The sequence below is a fragment of the Camellia sinensis genome, chromosome 7 (genome assembly GCF_055761805.1).
Source record: "Camellia sinensis isolate YWXY chromosome 7, ASM5576180v1, whole genome shotgun sequence".
In the NCBI taxonomy this organism is placed as follows: domain Eukaryota; kingdom Viridiplantae; phylum Streptophyta; class Magnoliopsida; order Ericales; family Theaceae; genus Camellia; species Camellia sinensis.
The window spans coordinates 161,260,431-161,280,393 of NC_138967.1; the positions used below are offsets into that span (position 1 = coordinate 161,260,431).

General features: G+C 39.8%; 1 long non-coding RNA gene across 1 annotated transcript; it reads left to right on the top strand.

Moving 5' to 3' along the window:
- Nucleotides 1-12,728: 12,728 nt before the first annotated feature.
- On the top strand, nucleotides 12,729-14,231 carry LOC114310943 (uncharacterized). Its single transcript, XR_014334783.1, has 3 exons — nucleotides 12,729-13,116; nucleotides 13,241-13,546; nucleotides 13,671-14,231. It is a non-coding gene; the product is annotated as an uncharacterized LOC114310943 (long non-coding RNA).
- The last annotated feature ends 5,732 nt before the right edge of the window (nucleotides 14,232-19,963 follow it).

Consider the following 19,963-nt stretch of genomic DNA (forward strand, 5'->3'; position numbering starts at 1 on the left):
GCTTCATTTCAACATTTTTTAGGCATGTTAGGTCATATATAATCTCTGTTTTTCGTCAAATTTGTGCCTCCTTGCATGCTTGTAATACTTGTTTTGTATTGCTCTACTTTGCTTAGAAGTGCACATCATGGTTAGGCCATGATTCTTGGGAGAGTTGGCTTAGTTCCATGAAGTCCTTGGTGATGTTTTTCCATGCTTAAGGTTTATTGGTTATCTATTTAGCCATGCTTGACATGTTTGTGAGGGTTGCTTTGTATTTTAGCTTAAAAGCTTTGAGCATGATGGCCTCTAGCATATATGTTTGTGACTACCCTCTTGGTTTAATATCATCTAAGGACTTTCTTTTTAGTCCAAGAATCATGCCTACATGTGTGCATGCATGGTCTTTTTCATATCTTGAGGGTATGTCTTCCTATGCCTAAGGATGAGCCTTGGTGTATTTGTTTCATGGGATTTATTTTAGTTGCCATATTAGGAGTTTTTGGGGTCCTATCTTGCATGCATAAATTCTGTTTTTACTTGTTTTAATCATGCCATGAATGGTCATGTTGGTGGGGGTAAGTTGTCTCCTTTTGTGCCTTAGCTTTGGGACCATAAGTTTGCTTGTTAACATGAGTTGATTGTCTATCATTTTAAGCACTTTTGGCCACTGTTTTGAGAAGGGTGAGGGCCTGCCCCTTTGCCACTCCAAGCCCTCTTGCATGCTTGCTCCATGTTTGTTGCATATTTGTTCCATTAAGCTTTGTAGCACATCAATTCCATGGTCAATTTGCTCCATGTTTGCATCATGTTTGTATCTTGTGTGCTTGGTATCATACATTTTGTCATGATCGTTGCATATTGCTTGTTGTGTTTTACATCTTGGTGGCATGATACATTTGAGGCTTGTGAGCATTACATGCATTGCATTTACTTGGTTTGGGGTGTCAAACCAAGTGCGGGAGTCAAGGACCATTCATACTTCAAGTGATGTAATGTGCCTTGATCCCCGGTCGTCGGGACCTTTGACTCCAACTTGATAAGGCCCCGGTTTTCATGTTGTTTGTTGCGTGCATTTTCATATCAAATGGCAAATTCGATCCTTTGACCCACCATGTACCATTGATGGTTCAAGGGTCGAAAGTCATGCTTCTTTGAGTTCAAAATATGATGAGAAGTAGGACCATGCTTACATGTGTCCAAAAACTCCATGCTATGCACTGTCTGTTCTCTGTTTGCTGTCAAATTGTCTGCTGCAGGAAGTTTCTGCCGACCGGCAGAATTTAGTGCCGACCGGCACTATCTGGAGTGCCGATGAATCCGATAAAGTGCCGACGGGAATTTTGAAGTGCCGGTGGAAATTCTGTCTGGCCGGCGGTGTTCTGCAGGATGCAAAGAGCTTGTTCCAGTACTTTGGCAATTTTCAGAAAGACAAGGCAGTACAAACAGAGGCGACAAGAGTGTAGCACGGGTTTTCCGGGCAGGACGGATCCGAGCATGCATCACTCGCGCATCCCGAGGCAGAGGCTGTGGCCACCCTCTTCTTTCCTTTTGTTTCCTTTCTTTTAATTAATTAAGGAAGTTTTGTAATAATTTTATTTGTTCATTATTTTGAGACTGTAATATTAATTCGAACCCTCTGAGTGAGGGTAAACATGTAATAAGTGTGGGTGAGTGTGTGTATGTCTTCCAACCCCCATTTCTTTCTTCCCTTTTATTTATCTGTTTATAATGGTAGATTAGGGCATTTTTGAGATTAGCATACCTTATGATATGCATGCGTGCATTCATACATCTGTTGGCATGCACCGGGCTCGGTACATCATACTAACTGCATTCGTATTTTCAAATTCCAAAATTGAATACATGAAACAATTGGTTACATATCATATGCCATATTTAGGTCAACCGAGCCTACCTAAAAAATTACATCTTGTATGTGTTGCATTAGGCAAAATAACATGAACTAGGACACGCACATTTGCTAACTAGTTTATTGTTTTGGCACGGAGTACAATGTAAGTGGTTATGCTTTAGCATCCAACATGCGTGTGAATGTTGCCATAAAAGTATGCTTGCCATGCGGCTAAGTGTTTACATGAGATAAATTGCTTGAATGCCTGTGGGTGGAGGTCAAACTGCTTAAATTGGGATAATGCGTTAAAACTATATTTGTTTTAAGCCCACTAGATAGTGGCAAAACCGTCTTTTCTAAAAAAAGCCCACTTGAGGGTGGCAAAACCTGCATCTTAGCCTACTTACGAGTAGCAAACCATTTTTTTAAAAAAATGAACATAGAATGTTTTGTTCCAATTTGGGCAATTTGGTCTATACTTGTTTGCTGCGCGTATAACATAGTAATCTTAGGCTAATAATTGGAATAAGGATACATAAACGTTTTCAAAACTGGATATCACGGTTAATAGAGGCCGGTCTTCGGACCGGGCGAAAGGGGGTGCTCATAGCTGACCTTCCCCGATCGTACCCAAGCTCCCGAGCCGAGACAACTCCGGTGATGACGGACATGTGGCCTTCGGCACCGAGTCAGGGTTTCCTAAATTCTCCCATAAAAAATATTTAGGTGGCGACTCTGTATCTGGCAAAGCAGTCCATGTTTGGCACTACTTCTTTCAAAAAATCTGTTTTCTCAAAACGGTTTGCCAGATTTGGACTCTTTGGTTCAGATTAAGAACCGTGACACAAATCGAGAGTCCGAACTGTAACGAGGTCCCACGCGGGCGCTGTTACACCAGGTTGTTCTTTGAAGTTTGTGTTTTAAGAACAATGTGGGTTTGAGAATCAAGTTCAAAACAACTCGTATTTGCAAAATTTGTTTAAAAATGGCATGGGTTTGGTAAATAACTCAAACTTGCCAATTGTTTGCATCACATGAATGTATGTTGGGCATCAATTAAAAATTGTGTCGATTCTCTTCATATTACAAGCAAATGTTAATACATCCCTTTCCCATGAAAAGTTTTATGGTTCATGACAACAAAAGAAAGGAATAATGGGACACAACTTTCTTATCAACAATTATGCTTAATCCAATAACACGTACCAAAATCCAATGTGTCGTGTTGATTATGACAAAAAAACCAGTACTAGACTGGAACGCCAGGAAGAGAATTGCAATAGGAGCTGCAAGGGGTCTTCTCTATTTACCTTGTTTTGTGTGTTAGTGAGAGGACCTGAGACCACAAGGACAAAGCCTCTGCTATCTAAGTAAGCTAAGGAGCTTAAAGTGACATTAGAGTTCCCTCTTGCTGTGCTTTTTGGAGATTTAAGGTACCTTTTCTTTGGAAAAAAATTCCGTCTAATTTGCTTATAATTTTTTATTTTTATTCTTGCTCTGATGATTAAAATCCTATTTATGTTGTTCCCAGCATTTAGAACAACATATGTTTTGAATGTAATCAAACACTCAAATTTGAGAGCCCCAATTACAACTACATTATAAAAAATGTTTGAGAGCCCCAATCATTTTTAAACATCTACAATTTTTACATACACTAGCATTACTTGGACGGGGTAGTCGCGGCCATCCTACTATAACCTGCTGCTCATTCAATACCCCATCTCATCCACTATGGACTTAGTAGTAGTATATGGAAAAATAAAAATAAAATAACAAAAAAACTAAACAGAGGATATAACTAAGGTTCACATTCAAAGTAGTGGCAACCATTAAAAGCACTAGGAGTCTAGTCACTCAGATTTTAGTAGCCCCTCCTGATGATGATAACTTCCATTCTGAAGGCAGAGACTGTTGGCCATGAAAGAGTCATTATGGGAGTGTGTCCATTTAATTAGCTTCAGTTGCATACTCTAATGCCTTTAATAATGTAGGCAGAAATAGTTTGAGAGAGAACCACAAACAATTTGCCTTAGGATCCTGTGAACTACCACACATCCCAAACCACATCTTGTTGATTACCCAACAATGCCCTCACATAAATGTATTGAACATATACTTCTTGTGCCATGAATCATTTGCGTACGAGGTTCTTCTTAATAAAATTCAAAATACAAATTGTTGTTGTGTCCCCAGGATTATTAGTTAACAAATTTTCTTCTCCCCTCAGCACGGGTTAACAATATAATGTCATGAACTAAAATTATGACAAAAGTGTAGTTTCTTGTCATTAATGCTAGTATGACTTCCAGACATCAAACAGTAATTAATGACTGAACATATTGATATCGGAAACTTCTCTCTATTGTGGCATAAAATAATTTTTTGTTCTTTTTTCATGCAATTATTTTATGATTCAATCTTTAAAAATATTAAGGAGTTACATCCGTCATTTGTGATGAGCTCATGAGCCAGATAGTTGCATATTTTTTCTGCTGAAAAGTTAATCCGTCCAACAAAAAGTGTTCTGTTATATTTTTCTTTTTAACCTAATGGATTTGTATATGGCAGGAGGCATGTCCCTACACATTATTTTATGCTGTTACTTGTTTTCATGTCATGTGTGACTTGGATAGTTCAAACTGGACTTTTCAAATATTGAACTGTCAACATAACACTTCCAAATTTTAAACTGACCTTTTTGTACATTTTGAACTGTCAGTAGCATCGTCTCTCAATTTTATCATTGTTGAGAATTTTCTTTCTTGATCAGAAATCTGCTGCTTACATTTTTTTGTTGAAATCTGCCAGGTTGTGACGGAGATAATTACCCAAGTGTTGTGCATGTGTTGGCATGCTCATTAAACTAAATAATTTAATGAGCATGGAAGAAATTATGTTGCTAGATAACTGATGCCGTGATTTTGTATTAAAATTTCCACTTACAAAAAATGATTTGAGTATTAAATTTTATACTCAATTTAGACGTTTATATGCAAGTTGTCAGCTCTTGCTAACAGCAGTGGTGCTTTATGATTTTAGGTGACTAATACACCATGGGGCGAGAGGGTATCATTTTTATTCGATCCTACTACTGATCTAGTTGCAAAATCATAGCATATTAGTCCATTCATGGTAAGGTTAAGTGATTGCTTGGCTTGTATACTACTTGTTTCCTTCCTTTATTGCCATTTTGCTTTTACCTTTTGAGTAATTAACATGATGGTTCACAATATGAATTGTATATAATGTGGAATTAATGTGATATACAGATATCTCTTTGCACTCATGTTATTTCAGTTTGTTTACAGGATTGTTTATGCACTTATGATTCATACTTCAATAACTTGGGCCCCCTTTGTGTAATCTTATTAACACCCCCATCAAACTTAATAGCAATTTGAATTTGGGCATATCATGCTTTCTTTAATAAACACAATAAATAAATAAATAGTTACATTGTTAATCTTCTAGCTTTCAGCCACTTCTATGCATTCACAGCGGCAGCAAAGTTTTTTTATTTTTTTTATTATTATAAAACTTATGTGCGAGGAAATCTTTTTATTTGACTAATATATAAAATAATATCATGAACATGTGAATGGAAAACCTTGATGTGATTATATCAACATGCTCCTGCCCTGTTTACAGTAGGAACAAATATTTCGTTGTAAAGTGTAATTATATCAATAGCTCCTGCCCTGTTTTCTGTTTTCAGAATAATGTAATGTTTTTGAATAACCTTTGCTTGTGTGCTCTATTTTGCTGGGTTTGTCTTTGCTCTGCTCAATTGGTTTGCTGCTGCGGATGGGGTGGGTGTGGGCTGTTTATGCTTTGTTTATTGTTGATGTTTTGGTTGATGTTGGTCATGGTTGCTGGGTGGAGTCTAATAGGTCTATGGGGTGTTTGGTTTTTGGTTTATTCCAAATAATGGTAGTTTGGGGTTTTGATTCTTTGGGGGGTTTTTTTTTCTTGCCTTTTTTTCTTGTCGGGTTTGGTTTCTCACCAACCCTTCGGGTCGAGCTTGCAAATGATTGGGCTCTCTGCTCGGTGCCAACCTAGTTGGGATTGAGTAGTTTGCGATGATGCTTTGTGCTCTTTACATAAAGTTACAATTATATGTCTCCCTCTAAGATGCCTTGTGCTCTTTAGAAATTAGTATAATGTTTGTTAAATATAAATTAATCTTGCACCAAGACTAGCAAATGCCCTTATTAATTAATATAGAATTGAAGAATCATATTAAGGGTATATATTTGGAATACTATTTACAAGGAACAATCAATCCTTGTAATTAAATTAATTATTTTGTAATATGAAAATAAATTTGTTCACACACTTTTTTTGTATATGAACAATCTAAAAATTTATTATAGTTGACATTTAGTTTCTCTTTACATAAAGTTACAATTATATGTCTCCCTCTAAGATGCTCTTATGCTCTTTAGAAATTAGTATAATTTTTGTTAAATATAAATTATTAATCTTGCACCAAGACTAGCAAATGCCCCTATTAATTAATATAGAATTGAAGAATCATATTAAGGGTATATATTTGGAATACTACTTAGAAGGAACAATCAATCTTTGTAATTAAATTAATTATTTTGTAATATGAAAATAAATTTGTTCACACACTTTTTTAGTATATGAACAATCTAAAAATTTATTATAGTTGACATTTAGTTTCTCTTTACATAAAGTTACAATTATATGTCTCCCTCTAAGATGCTCTGTGCTCTTTAGAAATTAGTATAATGTTTGTTAAATATAAATTAATCTTGCACCAAGACTAGCAAATGCCCCTATTAATTAATATAGAGTTGAAGAATCATATTAAGGGTATATATTTGGAATACTACTTAGAAGTAACAATCAATCCTTATAATTAAATTAATTAATTTGTAATATGAAAATAAATTTGTTTACACACTTTTTTAGTATATGAACAATAATCCATATAATTATAGTTGACATTTAGTTTCTCTTTACATCACAATTATATGTCTCCCTCTAAGATGACTTCACATAGAATTGTTCATGTATGTCACATTTGCTTATGAATGCATGCCAAGTTACTAGTGAAATTAGCCAACTATATGCAATTGACAAATAGGCAAAACATCCCGATCTGTTATTACTATTTCGTTCACTTCATTATTGCAATGCTAATCGAACCCTTAAACTTACTTAGGCTCTCTTCCAGTACATCGTATTTTTCCAAGTTGTCGTCCATTCCTAGGTTCATGTTTGATTGATGTGTATTGTTGCAATAATGGACAAGAGTTGGATGATGATAAAAGGTAGACTAAAAAGTAAAGAGTATCTTGAAGGTGTTCAGTCATTTATTGAGTTCGCTACGAAGAATTTAGGGCCGCAGGATGAAATCCATCGTCCTTGTGTTGATTGCTTGAACGGCACACAATTTAGTCGACACGTTGTATGGTTGCACTTGATTCAAAGAGGAATCGCATGTTCTTATCGAACTTGGGTGCACCATGGCGAACATGTTCCCATATGTCGTGATCATCCTACTATGCAAAACGATGATACTGAAAGCAACGGATTCGGAATGACAGCCAATCACGAAAATGTGGGTGAACTTCCTACCATGTTAGAAGAGATTTACATGAGTGGTCTCATGGATGATCATATCGACGAAGAACGTACTAGTTCAAAGAGGCACAATCTGTTGAAGTTCATGAAGTTGTTCGATGATGCTCAACGCAAAGTATATCCAGACTGTCAAAAGTTCTCCATCTTGTCTTTCGTAATTAAGATGCTTCATGTGAAGGTGTACAATAAATGGAGCAACAAATCTTTCGATATGGTTATGCAAGTTTTCAAAGACATTCTACCAAAGTGTGATGAAACTGTTCTACGGACCCTTTATGAAGCGAAAAACTTCTTATGTGAATTGGGTTTAGGATATGAGGCCATTCATGAATGCAAGAATGATTGTACTCTATTTTGGAAGGACAACGCCGCGTTGGAGAATTGCCCTACATGTATGGAGTCTAGATACAAGTTGAACGACAAAACGGGTAAAAAAATTCCACACAAAATACTGAGGTACTTTCCTTTGACACCGAGGTTGAAGAGATTGTATATGTCAAAAAAAAACAGCCGCACATATGAGATGGCACAAAGATAAGTGTGTGGATGATGGAGTCTTACGACATCCAGCTGATGGTGAGGCATGGAGGGACTTTGATAGGCTGCATCCTATGTTCTCTGCAGATCCTCAGAATGTAAGGCTAGGGCTTGCCACAGATGGTTTCAATCCATTCGAAAATATGATTACATCGTACAGCATGTAATCCGTAATCTTAATGCCTTACAATCTACCTCCATGGAAGTGTATGAAAGATTCATTTGTCATGATGTCATTGCTTATTCCCGGACGATTCGCACCTGGAAGAGACATCGATGTTTACTTGCAACCATTAGTAGAAGAGTTAAGTAATCTGTGGAAGCATGGTGTGCAAACATATGATACCTCAAACGGCCAAATTTTCACAATGCATGCAGCAGTCATGTGGACTATCAATGACTTCTTTGCATATGGTTCCTTGTCTGGTTGCAGTACAAAAGGTTACTGGGCCTGCCCTAATTGTAACATGGATGCTTCATCTCAGAGCTTGCGAAGTAAGATAGGGTATATGGGTGCTTGGCGGTACTTACCTGAGAACCATAATTGGCGAAGAAGTAAGCTACTCAACGTTGAAATTGATAATCGGTCCAAACCTATAGAGTTATCGGGAGAACAAATACTTGAGCAAATTAGTTTGGGGACGTACAGGCCGTATGGAAAGCATCCAACCAACCAAAAAAGACAAAGGACTGAAAATCCAACTCCGAACTGGACAAAAAGAAGCATTTTGTTCGACCTACCCTATTGGAAAACACTTAAGCTTTGACATAACCTTGATGTCATGCACATAGAGAAGAATATATGTGACAATCTGCTTGGGACACTATTGAGCGTAGATGGCAAGAACAAGGACACATACAAAGCACGTTTGGATCTGGAGGACATGCGAATACAAAAGGAGTTACACTTGATAAGGCATGCGAATGCCTCTTTCGAGAAGCCTCCGGCATTGTACACATTGTCCCCAACAGAGAGACAAGGGTTTTCTGATTTCTTGAAATCGATTAAGTATCCTGATGGCTATGCGGCAAATGTATCCAATTGTGTCACCGCGAATGGTGGTAAGTTAGTTGGCCTCAAGAGTCATGACTGTCATGTCCTTGTACGACTTCTTCCCATTGGGATGCGAGGATACCTTCCTACCGAGATTGGGACCACATTGTTTGAGTTGGGAACTTTTTTCAAACAGTTGTGCTCAAAGACATTGAGGGTGACTGATTTGGAGAAATTGTAAGAACAAATCATACTTATACTTTGTAAGCTTGAGAAGATTTTTCCTCCTGCTTTTTTTGATGTCATGGTTCACTTGGCAATTCATTTGCCTTATGAGGTTTTGCTTGGAGGGCTTGTGCAATATCGATGGATGTATCCTATTGGGAGGTATATGTACGATGGGGGTGTTTTTTTCCATGTAAATATAGTTCAATATGACCATACTAACGATCAGGCTGATGTTTACATATAGGATGCTCGGAGTTCTTAAAGGATTTGTGGGCAATAAAGCTCGGCCAGAAGGTTCCGTTGCGGAGGGCTACATATCGAAAGAGTGTTGTTCAATGTATTTGGATGGAGTTGAAACGGTGTTTAACTGGGAAGAAAGGAACTACGATAGGGGTGACAATGGCCCAGGGTTGGCAATTTTCACTCAAAATGTTCGTCCTTTTGGTCAACTCCCAAGGGCGATTGATCTGTCCGTAGCTGGCCGCGAATTGGCTCATTGGTTTATCCTACACAATAGTTTGGAAGTGGACGAATATCTAGAGTATGATTCCTCATCATATATGCAACATACATTTTTTACGTGGTTTTTATTTTTTAAAGTCTCCATTATTCAAATTACTTATGAATTACATTGTATTAACTAGGGAACACAAGCTCGTGTTGCAACAAAAATATGGAAGTTCATTCAACATTGCAACGCGGCAATGCAAAGTATTTCCTAAATGGTTCAAAGATCGCGTAGGCTTAAACTCGTTAGTGTATAGTTTGCATAGAACCTTACATTATTCCAAGTTTGAATTAACATGACATACTTTCTTGTGTAGATGAACCAATTGCGAAATCAAAAGTCACCCGAAGCAACCGATGAGATGTGGTCATTAGCCAATGGACCTAATGCCTTAGTGAACACATATGAGGGGGGGATTTCTAATGGCGTCCGATTCCATACTTTCGACCGTGATAACCACCGTAAATGTCAAAATAGTGGGTTGGTAGTGGAAGGCGACCACCAAGGCCAATTGATAAAGTTCTACGGCTACCTTTGTAAAGTGTGGGAACTGACATTTGTTTGGACATCGGGTTGTTTTGTTCCAATGTGAATGGTATAACACCGGTAGTAGTCGAACTTTGCGTGTCGAACCACATGTGACAACTGTTGATGTAGGAAGTCGATGGTATAAAGATGACTTGTTTGTGTTCCCAAGCCAAGTTCAACAAGTTTTCTACGTTCATGATATGAAGGTAGGGCCGAATTGGCGAGTCGTAGAAAAGTTTCAACATCGACAAATTTGGGATGTGCCAGAGCTGGATATGCCAGAATTTAATGAAGTGTTGCAAGAAGATGAAACCACTACTGTTGTACCAACTGAGCCTATTGATGATGATGTTATTTTGCGTCGGGATGACATTGAACTGAAATTATTTCAATGGAAGTTTCTCAGTCCAAAAAACGTGTACAACCCGAGGGTGTTATGGATGATGCTTTCATCTGTGATGATGATGATGAACTAACAATCGCCGGTGATGACGAAGAAGAAGATGAGATAAAAAGTGATTTTGATACAGATATGGACCTAGAGTTTTAACTCACTTTGTTGTGACATTACTTTATGTGTTCTCTAAAAGTACATTGTGAAAATCAAATTCATAGTAAAGTCAGATTTTCCATTCGGTCTGCTGTCCCATTGGGCAGATTTTCCCACAATCTGTGGCAAATTTACTCATCTGCTCTGTCTCTGGTTGCTGACTTGGAGAGGTTGCTGTTGTTTTTTTCCACTTTGCGTGCTTAATGCTTGACTGCTATGCTTAGGTGGTAGCTAATGGTGTGATGATTGATTGGCTAAGTTGGGATGCTGTGTTGGTTGCTACTCAGAAGTTTGTTAGCCATGTTCTGTTGGTTGTTAAACTGTTGGTATTCATGCTTGACTTTTTCTTTTTAATGGTTGCTTAATTTGTTGGTAGTCATGTTGCTGTTCTTATTTTTCTCTGTTGGTATTCATGGTTAATCTATTGGTTGCTTAATTTGGGCCTGTGTAATTTTTTTTTACTTTTAAATTTTTATAAACTTGAAGTTAGGTCTTTCTTTTTGAATAATTCTATACATTCTACCAATCTTACTTTATTAGAAACTAAATACAAGAGTCCAACTGTGATTGGTTGTCAAAAAAAATAATGACATTTAAATATCCAATGTTGTTTGCACATTTATGTATGTGAGGTTTATGTAAATGTATGTAAATGATGAATGTGAGGTTTATGTAAATGTAAGTGATGTATGTGACGTTGAGTACTCATGTATGTTATTTTTTTATGTAGGTACCATGGTTCCTGGAATCAAAATGGGGCGGCGGAAGAGAGCAACAAGTGCCAACGTATTATCAGCCTCTGAAGCATGTCCACCTGAGATTGGCACCCCGTTGACGTTCTCTGATGAGACACAGCCACCAGATGATACACAAACAGTGGTGGAGGAGATGCAGCCAGGTGGCGTGGGTAAGAGCATTGAACTTAGTTGTTTACAAAAAAAAAAAAAAATTCCTTTTTTTGGGGTGCATAAGTTAGGTCTTTAAGGCAATCAAAACCCCATAAACAGAACGAAAAAAGGCACCCAAAAAAAAAAAAAAAATTGATGTACTTAACAGTGCCCAACCCTTCAATTCATTTTGTTGGAGATATTGATTGGTAAGGACAGGATCAGTTGTGCATGCTCATCCAATTATCTCCACCTTCGACCCATGTGTATTAATATTAACATCAATGAGATCTGCAACCATATGTACTGAACAATTTGGGGGTGGTTGGGAAATAATCCTGAAGGCTGAACAGAACAGATCAACAGAACAACAGATGAACAACAGTGTTGCAGCTGAGCATCAGATGAACAGCCGTGTTGCAGAACATCAGATGAATAGCAGAACAGATCAACAGAACAAAATGCTCTTGATAAGCTCATAGAGGGCAGACAGCCAACTTCCTCGCTTCCTCCATGCATCTCCTCTGCCCATAGAAAACATCACAGATGATTGAGCAGAAGATCGAGCAGAACATATGAATAGAACAGATGAACTAATGAGTGATGCAACAGAGCATCACTCAAATGCACCGTCTGATTTGGTTCAAATTGGACACAAAGTCATGAATGGAGTAACTGTTCCCAATTGAATGGGACTTCAACCAAGGGCTATACACTTATAATTAATAGTATTAGTTTGATAGTCACTTATAGTCACTTATTAGGTGTTTCCCTTTTTTTTTTTGTAATGAAGCAGCAACCAATACTCTCACATATTTCATTAGCAATGCTTGTAATTTGTGACTTGCTTACCCTTTTGTACCAGGGTGAAAAATGTCAACTCGTGTACGAGGACCTACATTAGGCAAAGGAGTGCAGAAAAAAATAGCACGGAAAAAAGGAGAGAAATTACATGTGTATGTCAATCGGGTGTTCAATGCAATAATAGGAGGGAATGCCACCCCAGCGACGAATGAGCTAGGATTGCAAATTAGACGGTTGTGCCCTCGTCAGAGCGTGATGTCACGGAGAAAAATCAATCAAAGTACCAAAGATGCGGTCGTCCAAGGCGTGCTAGTATGAGATTCATCTTGCCATAATGTCTTTATTAAGTTATTTGTAATTGCTCAAATTAATTGATGTACTAATTCTCTTATTATGTTTGTAGGACAAGTTTGTTATCGGCGATGATTTTGATAATGATGAACAAGCTCAAGAAATCCTCGATAGAAAGGCATATTTGCTATACAAGGACTGGAGGTACAATCTAAAGAAAGAGTTCCTCGAACTTGAGGAAAAGGGTGTTGATGACCCCTATAGTCATTCGCCTAATGGAGTGAGCTTGGAGGACTGGAAATATCTGATTGATGTTGCTTGGAAAGACGAATTCACTTGGTAACAAATTAATTAGAAACCCCATTCTTGAAATTAATCTATGTGTTATTATGTAAAAATTATTTACTAATTTTTTTTTTTTTTTGAAATATTGTGTTTTTTTTTTTTTTTTTTTTCTTGTTAGAAACGCTCTAAAGCTAGTAAAGCAAATAGGGGTATGCTCCCCTATAATCATACAAGTGGATCGCGATCATTTCCTATAGCAATGTCGCTTCTGGTGAGAAATTATTAATTTAGTAATGTAATGGATGATTGATTGTTCCTTTTTTTTTTTTTTTGAATATTACTATGTACTACTTAATCAATGGAAATTTTTCAAACCAAATAGGTAAATGAGGATGGAGAAATAGATTTTCCTAAATTTTATAAGAAATTACACAAGTCCAAGAGGACGGGAGACTGGATTGACCCCAAATGTTGTGAGCTACATGTGAGTATTGAATGTTGAAACCAATTTTGTTGCATATCAATTACTAAAGTTGTTTTCAATTCCTTCAACCATCTTGACTTCATTGTTTTTTTTCCATGGCAGGATGATATGGTGAATCTACAAGTCGTAGTTACCGATGCGGGGTTGCCATTGACCCACGAAGAACTTTCAAGGCAAGTGCTCGGGGCAAAAAAAAAAATTACTTGCGTGGATGTGGGATAGGCCCACAACCCTCTTCCACAGCTTCTAGTGCGGCACGAGCACGTGATAAACATATGGAGGCAATGAGAGCGGAACTGGAGGTTCTTCGTGAGGACCGTCAAAGAAATCACGAGGAGTTGCTGAAGGAGAAAGAGGAGCGCCAAAGAGATCACGAGGAGTTGCTCAAGAAGAAAGAGGAGCACCAAAGAGATTGGGAGGACATTATGAGGGAAAGAGAGGAGCTGATGAAACAAGTCAAAGAAGAAAAAAAAGCACAGGAGGCACAAGAAGCACAACTGAATCATTTGAACGACGTCGTGTCATGGCTCACAACCCTCTTGGAAGGTTCAGATGGTCATCCTACTATTCAGTAAACATACTTTTATTGATAAGCTAATGCAAGTTCAACAAAAATATGGATCATATTGACATAGAATTGTTTTCTAAAGTTGCTATGCAAATTTTTTGTTGTTATGTGCTTGGAATAGGTTTTGAGGCATAATGTGAGTAGACTTAGCAACAGACGACCTGGTGTTTCAATACATTACACAAAGGACCGTAATCTGATTTCCATAAGGTAACTACATAAAATTTTGCCGAAATACTTTGTTAAAATTTCTTATTTCATATTTTGTTAAAATTTTGTTCAATAGATGACAAGGAACACGCATGGCATTCCTCTGAAATAGACCCAAAAAAAAGGGAAAACATGTCCATTCTTGATCAAATACTGAAGCATCCCCCTAAATATTGAATGGATTTGTTTTGAGTTGTGTGTGGTCCTCTTTTCATATAGGAGGAAACAATTAATGTTCCACTTGGCACCACATGTTTCACACAATTATTTTAAGCCGATGCAAATAATTTCTTGGCTAGTCCTTACAATTTTTCTTTTGGTTGAGTTACCATCAAACTGACGTGTTTTGGTCGAGTGTGACTGGCATTCCTATGCCATTGACATGGTGAGATTGTTGTGGAAGAAGATAAGATCATAAGAAGAAGGGAACAGAACACATGTCATTGCGGTTTTAACTACCCAACTAACTACTTAAATTGAAAACCCACTGCTTTCTCAGCTCATTTAATAGCCGCATTACTGCTACCTAATAAACAATACGTGGGATGCCAAGTTACCAGCCAAGAAATCATACAAGAGTTTGATCATCAATCAACAGCTGCGTATGATTTGTAATTGAAGAATCATTAGCCTGTTATATATTTCAACTGTGATGTTACATACATAAATAGATTTCTCATCAAATAAATTTTATTACCATACTGAGTATTGGTATTCTTAGAGCTAAAAATTATCAACCAATTATCTTTTTGACATATCACTAGGTCTGACAAGTGAACTTGTATATTATTTTCTTTATCATATAAATGTAGCACGGATTCACGATAATAAACATACATGAGACTCATGTTTTTATATCCAGTGATAAAAAAATTAAGTAAAAAAATTTGCTTATATATAATATTTTCTGTGCAAAGTTCAAAATAGGTTTTTTTTTTTTTTTTTTTTGACAGCATGTTAAAAATGGTTCAAATAAAGATGTTCCTCTGGTTGGGCTTGGACTGATTAGAACTCTCATTGCAGCCATAGGTACCTCATTGTTGGGTCAATCAGTAGTCTTAGCGGCCTTTCGTTTGTCTAAATTGAAAAGGCTATTGAGATTCAAAGCGATTCAAAGCGCCTCTTTTCTTAATGGGCCTTGCTTCACTCGTTTTGTGGACTTCATTTTCTAGTCCGGGCCGCTTGCTTAAACATGTTTGGGCTGGCCTTTCAAAACGTTGGGAGTTGGCGTGAAAAACGCCATAAACTTAGCCGAAAAAGGCCTTTGAGGGCCAAAAATTGAAAGCAGCCCCCAAACCACTGTAGGGATGGCACGGGTAGCTTCCTCATGTCAAATAGGACCTGTGGGGACATACGGGACGTAATTAGCACGCGTACGTTGGGAGTTGTCGTGAAAAACGCCATAAACATAGCCAAAAAAGGCCTTCGAGGGCCGAAAATTAGAAGCAGCCCCCGAACCATTGTAGGGATGGCACAGGTAGGTTTCTTATGTCAAATAGGACCTGTGGGGACATACGGGACGTAATTACCACACGTGCGTTGGGAGTTGGCGTGAAAAACGCCATAAACTTTGCTGAAAAAGGCCTTTTCGGGCCGAAAATTGAAAGCAGCCCTTGAACCACTGCAGGGATGGCACAGGTAGCTTCCTCATGTCAAATAGCACCTGTGGGGACATACGGGGCGTAATTAGCACGCGTGCATTGGGAGTTGGGGTAAAAAACGCCCTAAATTTTGTCGAAAAAGGCCTTTTTGGGCCGAAAATTGAAAGCAGCCTCCGAACCACTATAGGGATGGCACGGGTAGCTTCTTCATGTCAAATAGGACCTGTGGGGACATACGGGATGTAATTAGCACACGTACGTTGGGAGTTGGCGTGAAAAACGCCATCAACTTAGCCGAAAAAGGCCTTCAAGGGCCGAAAATTGGAGCAGCCCCCGAACCACTGTACGGATGGCACGGATAGGTTTCTCATGTCAAATAGGACCTGTGGGGACATACGGGATGTAATTACCGCGCGTGCGTTGGGAGTTGGCATGAAAAACGCCATAAACTTTGCCGAAAAAGGCCTTTTTGGGCCGAAAATTGAAAGTAGCCCCCGAACCACTGTAGGGATGGCACGAGTAGCTTCCTCATGTCAAATAGGACCTGTGGGGATGTACGGGATGTAATTAACATGCGTGCGTTGGGAGTTGGTGTGAAAAACGCCATAAACTTTGCCGAAAAAGGCCTTTTTGGGCCGAAAATTGAAAGCAGCCCCCGAACCACTGTAGGGATGGTATGGGCAGGTTCCTCATGTCAAATAGCACCTGTGGGGACATACAGAACGTAATTAGCACGCGTACGTTGGGAGTGGGCGTGAAAAACGCCATAAACTTTGCCGAAAAAGTCCTTTGAGGGTCGAAAATTTGAAGCAGCCCCCGAACCACTATTGGGATGGCACAGATAGGTTTCTCATCTCAAATAGGACCTGTGGGGACATACAGGACGTAATTACCATGCGTGCGTTGGTAGTTGGCGTGAAAAACACCATAAACTTTGCCGAAAAAGGCCTTTTTGGGCCGAAAATTGAAAGCAGCCCCCGAACCATTGTAGGGATTGCACGGGTAGCTTCCTCATGTTAAATAGCACCTGTGGGGGCATATGGGACGTAATTAGCACGTGTGGGTTGGGAGTTGGCGTGAAAAACGCCATAAACTTTGCCAAAAAAGGCCTTTTTGGGCCGAAAATTGAAAGCAGCCTCCGAACCACTATAGGGATGGCACATGTAGCTTCCTCATGTCAAGTAGGACCGGTGGGGACATACGGGATGTAATTAGCACGCGTACGTTGGGAGTTAGCGTAAAAAACGCCATAAACTTAGCCGAAAAAGGCCTTCGAGGGCCGAAAATTGAAAGCAGCCTCCGAACCACTGTACGGATGGTAGGGGTAGGTTTCTAATATCAAATAGGGCCTGTGGGGAAATACGGGATGTAATTACCACGCGTCTGTTGGGAGTTGGCGTGAAAAATGCCATAAATTTTGCCGAAAATTGAAAGCAGCCCCCGAACCACTGTAGGGATGGCACGGGTGGCTTCCTCATGTCAAATAGGAGCTGTGGGAACATACGGGATGTAATTAGCATGCGTGCGTTGGGAGTTGGCATGAAAAAAAGCCATAAATTTTGCCCAAAAAGGCCTTTTTTGGGCAGAAAATTGAAAGTAGCCCCCGAACCACTGTAGGGATGGTACGGGTGGCTTCCTCATGTCAAATAGGAGCTGTGGGAACATACGGGATGCAATTAGCATGCGTGCGTTGGGAGTTGGCGTGAAAAACGCCATAAACTTTGCCCAAAAAGGCCTTTTTGGGCCAAAAATTGAAAGTAGCCCCCGAACCACTGTAGGGATGGCACGGGTAGCTTCCTCATGTCAAATAGCACCTGTGGGGACAAACAAGACTGAATTAGAACGCGTACGTTGGGAGTTGGCATGAAAAACGCCATAAATTTAGCAGAAAAAGGCCTTCGGGGGCCGAAAATTGGAAGTAGCCCCCGAAACACTGTAGGGATGGCACGGGTAGGTTTCTCATGTCAAATAGGACCTGTGGGGACATACGGGACATAATTAGCACGCGTGCGTTGGGAGTTGGCGTGAAAAACGCCATAAACTTTGCCGAAAAAGGCCTTTGTGGGCCGAAAATTGAAAGTAGCACCGAACCACTGCAGGGATGGCACGGGTAGCTTCCTCATGTCAAATAGCACCTGTGGGGACATACGGGACGTATTTAGCACACGTGCATTGGGAGTTGGCGTGAAAAATGCCATAAACTTTGCCGAAAAAGGCCTTTGAGAGCCGAAAATTGAACACAGTCTCCGAACCACTGTAGGGATGGCACTGGTAGCTTCCTCATGTGAAATAGGACCTGTGGGGACATACAGGATGTAATTAGCACGCGTACATTGGGAGTTGGCGAGAAAAGCGCAAAAAACGTCATAAACTTAGCCAAAAAAGGCCTTCGAGGGCCGAAAATTGGAAGCAGCCCCCGAAGCACTGTCCAGATGGCACAGGTAGGTTTCTTATGTCAAATAGGACCTGTGGGGATGTATGGGATGTAATTACCACGCGTGCATTGGGAGTTGGTGTGAAAAACGCCATAAACATTGCCGAAAAAGGCCTTTTTGGGCCGAAAATTGAAAGTAGCCCCCGAACCACTGTAGGGATGGCACAGGTAGCTTCCTCATGTCAAATAGGACCTGTGGGGACATACGGGATGTAATTAGCACGCGTGCGTTGGGAGTTGGCCAGAAAAATGCCATAAACTTCGCCCAAAAAGGCCTTTTTGGGCTGAAAATTGAAAGCATCCCCCGAACCACTGTAGGGATGGTACGGGTAGGTTCCTCATGTCAAATAGCACCTGTGGGGACATACGGAACCTAATTAGCACGCGTACGTTGGGAGTGGGCGTGAGAAACGCCATAAACTTTGCCGAAAAAGGCCTTCGAGGGCCGAAAATTTGAAGCAGCCACCGAACCACTATTGGGATGGCACGGGTTGGTTTCTCATCTCAAAAAGGACCTGTGGCGACATACGGGATGTAATTACCACGCGTGCGTTGGGAGTTGACGTGAAAAACGCCATAAACTTTGCCCAAAAAGGCCTTTTTGGGCCGAAAATTGAAAGCAGCCCCCGAACCACTGTAGGGATGGCACGGGTAGCTTCCTCATGTCAAATAGGACTTGTGGGGTCGTACGGGATGTAATTAGCATGCGTGCGTTGGGAGTTGGCGTGAAAAACGCCATAAACTTTGCTGAAAAAGGCCTTTTTGGGCCGAAAATTGAAAGCAGCCCCCGAACCACTGTAGGGATGGAACGGGTAACTTCCTCATGTCAAATAGCACCTGTGGGGACATACGGGACATAATTAGCATGCGTGGGTTGGGAGTTGGCGTGAAAAATGACATAAACTTTGCCGAAAAAGGCCTTTTTGTGCCGAACATTGAAAGCAGCCCCCGAACCACTGTAAGGATGGCACGGGTAGCTTCCTCATGTCAAATAGCATCTGTGGGGGCATATGGAACATAATTAGCACGCGTACATTGGGAGTTGGCGTGAAAAATGCCATAAACTTAGCCGAAAAGGGCCTTAGAGAGCCGAAAATTGAAAGTAGCCCCCAAACCACGGTCGAGATGGCACGGGTTGCTTCGTTTTGTCAAATAGGACCTGTGGGGACAGACGAGACGAAAACAGCAAGCGTACGTTGGGAGTTGGCGTGAAAAAGGCCATGAACTTAGCTGAAAAAGGCCTTTCGGGGCCTGAAATTAAAATCAGCTCCCGAAGCACTCTATGGATGGCATGGGTAGCTTCTTCATATCAAATAAGACCTGTGTGGACAGACGGGACATAATTAGCACGCTTACGTTGGGTGTAGGCGTGATAAACTCCACAAACTTAGTCGAAAAATGCCTTTTGCGGCCGGAAATTCAAAGCACCCCCCGAAGCACTCTATGGATGCCACGGCTACCTTCTTCATGTGAAATAGGACTTGTGGGGTCAGATGAGACGTAATTAGCACGTGTACGTTGGGAGTTGCCACAACAAACGCCATAAAGCTTATAAATATATATTAAAGCTTATATATTACAGCTTATAAATATATATGTTCTTT